The following is a 7,185-nucleotide window of genomic DNA, read 5'->3' as shown; positions in this document are numbered from 1 at the left end:
ACACATTTTGAATTAAATGATTTGATTAGCAAGTCTTGCACTATTTCAAACACACAGTTTAGCGGTCTTGGTTATCCAGGGTGTTACAATTTTAATTCCAACGGACTTATAATTAAATAGGAAATTTCACGGGTCTAAATCCCATGATAATTTCGATCTAGGGTTGACATTATCTATTCTTTTATTGATTTTTTTAATTAAATTAAATGACCTAATTGAGTCTATAAAAGGAGTGCTAAGTGAGAGATGACAGACTTAAGTTTCTGAGAAGATCTATTAGGTTTTAGATTCTCTCTACTACATAAGTCTTTTTCTAAGTCTCAATTTTCTCTTCTATTCTTCTTCTCACTATATCTATCTCATGTGTTGAGAATTGCCCACCCTAGTCTAGGTGATTCTAAGGATACTTTGGAAGGTTATGAAGAAAATTGAAGAACAGTTCAGTTTCTTGGTAATACTCTGCAACAAAAAGGATATAAGGGTTAGAGAAACTGAAAGAAAGGCTCTATCATTCCGCTGCGTATAATGTAAGTGTTCTTTTGAATTCAATTTTAGAAACATGTTTTAGGTTTTCTTATATTACTTTGTTTAATATAAGATCTACATGAAAATAAACATGATCCTGTATAATTTTTCCCAACAGTTTCAAGTTGAGTTTGGCTATTGTTTGAAATCGAAATCGTCGTGGGTCACTTGAGAGAGGTTTGGTCTGTGGTTTTGCTGTTGTTTGAGATTGAGTTTGGATGTTGTTTCAGGCGGAAATCACCATAGGTGCTGCTTGAGAGAAGACGAGTTGTAACCTTTTGAAATGAAAGGAATTGATATAACAGAAATTGATGAGGACCACCACAATGACAGCTAGCACAAAATTGGCATCAGTACAAATTTATTTTACCTTTTCCTGATATTTAAGGGTTACAGTACCATTGAATATTCCTTTCTTATTCTTATCTTCTGCTCTTTTCTTTTGTATATCAATATAGTATAAATATGCGTAAAGTTATTTTCCTTTGTAACCGCTGAGTATTAAAAACAATCAGTAAAACAATCGTTAAGCATGAAATACAATAAGTATAACAATTTCCAAGTCTTTTTTTTTTAACTTGGTATCAGAGTCAGGTTCCGATCCTGGGACATGTGGGTTATGGGCCTACCACGCTTCCAAACAATTATATCTCAAAACTTTGGATCACAACTCATTGCAATTATATCTCAGCTTCAAACCATGTTTGCTCTTAAAACTCTCGGCTCAGTCACCTACTTTCTTGGTTTTGAGATAACTAGGGGGCCTGGTGGATTGCATTTATCTCAAACCAAGAGTACACTTGATCTCCTAAAGAAAACTAACATGCTCACTGCCAAATCGTGTCCAACGCCCATGAATCAAAACAACAAACTAAGCTTGCAACACAGCAATGCATTTGAGCATCAAACACTTTATCAAAGTGTCATAGGGGCCTTGCAATACCTCACACTCAGCAGACTCGATATTGCATGTTCTGTAAATAAACTAAGTCAATTTCTTCAAACTTCAACTTAAAATCATTGGAATGCATGTAAGATAATACTGAGATATCTTGCAAGTACAATGGGAGAAGGAATCACGTTCACTCAAGCTTCTACCTTAACTATTGAAGGCTTTTATGATTCAGATTGGCCGAGTTCTCTTAACGATAGAAAATCCACATTCGGTTACTGCATTTATTTTGGTAACAACCTGGTCAGTTGGAGCTCATGAAAAAAAAATTTAGTTGCTCGTTCAAGCACTGAGGCATAGTATATAGTTTTAGCTCAAGCTTGCACTGAAGTTGTTTGGCTACAATCTTTATTTTCTGAAATAGGAATCAAATGCAGAGGTCCAACAGTGATTTGGTGTGATAACTCAGGCACAAGGCAATTGGCATCCAATCCTGTTTTTCATTCAAGAACAAAGCACATCGAGATTGATGTGCACTTCATTAGAGACAAAGTTTTTAGAAAAAAAGTTGAAGTCAGGTATATACCAACAAAGGAGCAAGTTGCAGACATACTTACTAAGCCTCTCATCATATCTCAGTATCATCATCTCAAAAACAAGCTTGCTGTTTCTCACTATCCACAGCACAACTTGAGGGGGGCATGTTGAAATGAAAGAAATTGATATAATAGAAATTAATGAGGACCACCACAATGATAGCTAGCACAAAATTGGCATCAGTACAAATTTGTTTTATCTTTTCCTGATATTCATGTATTATTGTACCATTGAATATTCCTTTCTTATTCTTATCTTCTACTCTTTTTTTTCTATATCAATTCAGTATAAATATGTGTGAAGCTCTTTTCCTTTGTAACCGTTGAGCATTAAATACAATCAGTAAAACAATTTCTAAGTCCCTTTTTTTTAACTCAGCCTGCGAGAGAGAGAAAGAGCAAGTAGTATTTCTGTAATTTTGAAATTTTGTTCCGTACAAATATAAAAAAATTTGTGCTACGGTAAAAATGATATTTTTTTTATTACTTTTTGGTTATTTCAGAAAAAATCTCTTAATAATTTGTGTAAAAGGAGAGTCTTGTTGGTCAAGTTGTCTTATTGGCCAAGTTTTAGAGTGTCTTGGTGCCCAAGTTTTGTAACTCTATAAATATATTGTTTGTGTATGAATGTGAGTGAGTTTTTGGAAGAGAAGTGAGAGTGAGCTTGAAATGTGGAGAGTGCGAGAGTGATAAGAAAAGAGTGTTTTGGATAGAGAGATTTAGAGAGCTTAAGTGCGTAATATTGAAGTTAAAGTGAAATAGTTATCTCTTTGTGAGTTTGGTGACTTTACCAAATCGAGTAAATTTATTTACTTCTTTATTGTTTCTGCTGTGTTTGGGAAAGTTTATCTTTTTTCCCAACAATTTGATAAATAAAAAATTCATCTTGAACGGTTTTTGGCACAACAAAAGCCACAATCAAATTATTTCATCCAACATGCTAAAGACACATGTTGGTATCTTCCAACCTATAATTCAATAAATTAAAATGACTATTAATGTAGTTATGAAGGATGCGAAATCTAGGATCATTGGTGCTGATCATTGCATGTTTTTGATAGCTTCCCATAAGCATGATATGTGAACATGACTTATTTGTGTGTTAGGTTAGGTATGAGGATCTTGCTTCCTCCCCCAAATTCTTAAAAAAAAGAATATTTTTTCTTTATATTTACAATAATTTTTTTTTTCAAAATTTCAGTTTTGGCTCCCTCCAAATAAAAGTTAACTGTTGGCACCCCTTATTCCACTTATTTGGGTCTGTTCTAGTATGTGAAAAATATAACTACTTTACTCTACGAAAAACTGAGGTTATTGCCCTTTCTAAAAGTCTTTTGTGGCTTTTTGATTTGGGTTTCAATAGTTAATGTTGAGGCACTATCCTGCTATTTGCCTCACCGTTCTATTTCTTCAGAGTCGAGATATATTAACTAAAAATTTATTGTCTGTCATTCTAGATATTGTTGCTGCAACTTCATGTGTTTGCCATGCTATTTGGCTAAGAAACTTGCTGAAAGATTTGAATGTGCCACAAAAAAAGCCTATCGAGATTCGTGTTGACAACAAATCAACACTTGCACTAGCAAAGAATCCTGTATTTCACGAAAGAAGCAAGCACATCGACACACGTTATCATTACATACGAGAATGCATTGGAAGAAAAGAAGTGAGGTTGGAGTATGTGAAGTCTCAAGATCAAGCGACATACATCTTCACCAAGCCATTCAAGGGATAAATGTTCGCCAAGTTACGAAGCATTCTTGGAGTCACAAATCAAGTTTAAGGGAGGGTGTTGAAATATTAAACTTGATTTATCATGGTTAGTTTCTCGAATTTTCATGAATTTAGAGTTTCCATGTATTTACTAGAGTTTCTAGAATGTTCATGTATTTACTAGAGGTTGCTGAGTCTTTAGCATTCTAGGACTCTCATTTCTTAGTTAGTAGATGAGAATTATCTAGAATAATCTACTAGCTAATAATTTAATTGTGTTTCTAGAAAAGTCCATAAAGTCCTATAAATAGAAATGTAGTCCCACCATTTTGTATCAAGCCAAAAACACAAGTTGAGCTCTATAAAAAAGCCTCTTCCATCATTATATTATCTACCATATTAACATTAGTTCAACAAAGTCTTCAAGCTCTCTCCAAAATTCATCTTAATTTTCAACAAAGTGGTATCAGAGCAAGGTTCTTGAAGAAAAATGGCAAGTGGAGGAATGATCCCCTTCCAAGTTCCAATGCTCACCAAGAGCAACTATGACAATTGGAGTATCAAGATGAAGGCGCTACTAGGAGCTCAAGATGTTTGGGAGATTGTTGAGAAAGGCCATAAAGAGCAAGAAGATGTTGCTCTTTCTCAAGCTCAACAAGAAGCCTTGAGGGATTCAAGAAAGAGAGACAAGAAAGCTCTCTACCTCATCTATCAAGCGGTGGATGAAGATGCATTCGAGAAGATCTCAAATGCAACTACGACCAAAAAAGCGTGGGAGAAGCTTCAAACTTGCAACAAAGGAGTGGAGCAAGTTAACAAGATCCGTCTTCAAACTCTTAGAGGTGAGTTTGAACTTTTGTTCATGGAAGAATCTGAATCAATTTTTGATTATTTTGCTAGAGTATTGGCAATTGTCAATCAATTAAGAAGAAATGGTGAAGACGTTAGTGAAGTGAAAGTTATAGAGAAAATTATGCGCACTGTAACTCCAACCTTTGAATACATTGCTACAAACATTGAAGAAAATAAGAATTTAGAAACTATGACTGTTGAGCAACTCATGGTTCTTTACAAGCCTATGACGGGAAACAAAAGAGGAAAAAGAAGCAAAAGGAGACGGTGGAGCAATTACTACAACTTAACTTGAAGGAAGAAAATTTTGGCAATTGTAGAGATCAAAGAGGAAGAGGATGTGACCAAGGAAGCGAACGTGGACGTGGCCGTGGATAAGGAAGAGAAGGAAGGGGTGGCTTCAACAACTTCAATAATGGAGAAAGAAGTCGAAATCCACAAGCAACAAGAGGACGTGGAAGAGGAAACTCATGGTCAAGGAATGATAAATCTCACATCAAATGCTACATTTGAAATAAGTTCGGCCACTATGCCTCCGAGTTTAGATCAAGGAAGGTTGAAGAAATGGTCAATTTCGTCAAAGACCAAGATGAAGACCAAGAAAATAGATGGTATCTTGACACCGGCACTTGCAATCACATGTGTGGACAGAGAAGAATGTTCGTGGAGCTCAATGAAGTGGTAAAAGGAAATGTCTCTTTTGGAGATGAGTCAAAAATACCCATGGGAGGCCAAGGTAAAATTCTCATATGCTTGAAAAATGGAGGCCATCAATTCATCTCAAATGTTTACTTTGTGCCCAACATGAAGAACAATATTTTGAGTTTGGGACAATTGCTAGAGAAAGGATATGATATTCACTTAAAAAAAAATAACATTTTCTTAAGAGATGATAAAAATAATTTGATTGTCAAGGTGCCCATGTCAAAGAATAGAATGTTCCTCTTGAATATTCAATATGATGTTCCAAAATGCCTAAAGGCCTGCTATAACGACTCATCATGGCTTTGGCATCTACGCTTTGGACACCTTAATTTTGGCGGGCTCAAACTTTTGGAGAAGAAGGAGATGGTGAGAGGCCTTTCGTGCATCAACCAACCAGATCAACTTTATGAATGATGTTTTCTTGGAAAACAATCTCGGAGGAGCTTCCTGAAGGAGTCATCTTCAAGAGCCACCATGTCGCTCAAGCTCGTACATACTGATGTTTCTGGACCAATAAAACCAAACTCTTTTGGTAAGAGTAAATACTTTCTCCTTTTCATTGATGACTTTTCAAGAAAAACATGGGCTTATTTCATAAAGGAGAATTCGTAAGTGTTCGAGAATTTCAAGAAGTTCAAAGCTCTTGTTGAGAAAGAAAGTGGTATTCTTATTAAGGCCATGAGATCTGACCGAGGAAGAAAATTCACATCAAACCAATTCCAAAAGTATTGGGAAGTGCATGGAATTCATCGCCCCTTAACGAAGCCGAGATCCCCCCCAACAAAATAGAGTGGCAGAGAGGAAGAATCGAACCATACTCAACATGGCTCATAACATGCTCAAAAGCAAAAGAATGCCAAGGAGTTTTGGGCTGAAGCAGTGGCTTGTGCGGTCTACTTGGAAAATCGCTTTCCAACAAGAAATGTGTATGAGAAGACACCTCAAGAAGCATGGAGTGGAAGAAAGCCTGGAATTTCTCACCTCAAAGTCGTTGGAAGTATTTCTTATGCTCATGTGCCTGATGAGAAGAGAACCAAGCTTGATGACAAAAGTTAGAAGTATGTATTCATCGGTTATGACTCAAGATCCAAAGGCTACAAGTTGTACAACCCAATTACCGACAAGATTCTCATTAGTCGTGATGTAGAGTTCGATGAAGAAGATTCTTGGGATTGAAACACACAAGAAGAAGAGTATGATTTTTTTCCTTACTTTGAGGAGGAAGAAGAAGTGGAACAACCAAGGATGGAAGAAGAACCTCAAGAGCCTACTACTCCACTGATCTTACCAACTGGAAACTTACATGAAGATTCATCAGGAGAAAGTTTGAATGAGAAGACGCCACAGTTCAGAAGCCTACAAGAGCTTTATGAGGTAACTGAAAACCAAAATGACATCTATCTTATGTGTCTATTTGGTGATTGTAAGCCTCTAAGCTACCAAGAAGCGGCAGAAAGCAAGAAGTGGAGAGACGCCATGGATGAAGAAATCAATTCAATCGTGACGAACAACACATGGGAGCTAGCTACGCTTCCACAAGGACACAAGGCGATTGGAGTAAAATGGGTGTACAAGACAAAATGAACGCCAATGGAGACGTGGAAATATACAAAGCAAGATTGGTTGCAAAAGGCTATAGTCAAAGAGAAGGCATTGACTATGATGAGGCATTTGCTCCTGTTGCTCGTCTTGAAATTGTTAGATTAATTATTTTCTTGGCAGCCCAAAATAGATGGAAGATATACCAAATGGATGTAAAGTCTGCTTTCTTGAATGGTTTCCTCGAAGAAGAAGTCTACATTGAGAAACCATTGGGCTATGAAGTAAAATGACATGAAGATAAAGTATTGAAGTTAAAGAAGGCTTTGTATGGACTAAAACAAGCGCTGAGAGCCTGGAATA

The 7,185-nt window shown here is 36.3% G+C and overlaps 1 pseudogene; it reads left to right on the top strand.

Annotated features, from left to right (window-relative positions):
- Window positions 1–4,216: 4,216 nt before the first annotated feature.
- Window positions 4,217–6,339, top strand: LOC133779228 (uncharacterized; annotated as a pseudogene).
- The last annotated feature ends 846 nt before the right edge of the window (window positions 6,340–7,185 follow it).

Source organism: Humulus lupulus, chromosome 1, assembly GCF_963169125.1.
Source record: "Humulus lupulus chromosome 1, drHumLupu1.1, whole genome shotgun sequence".
Classification (NCBI taxonomy): Eukaryota; Viridiplantae; Streptophyta; class Magnoliopsida; order Rosales; family Cannabaceae; genus Humulus; species Humulus lupulus.
The sequence above is the reverse complement of the archived record's forward strand: the minus strand, read 5'-3'. Positions and strand labels throughout refer to the sequence as shown.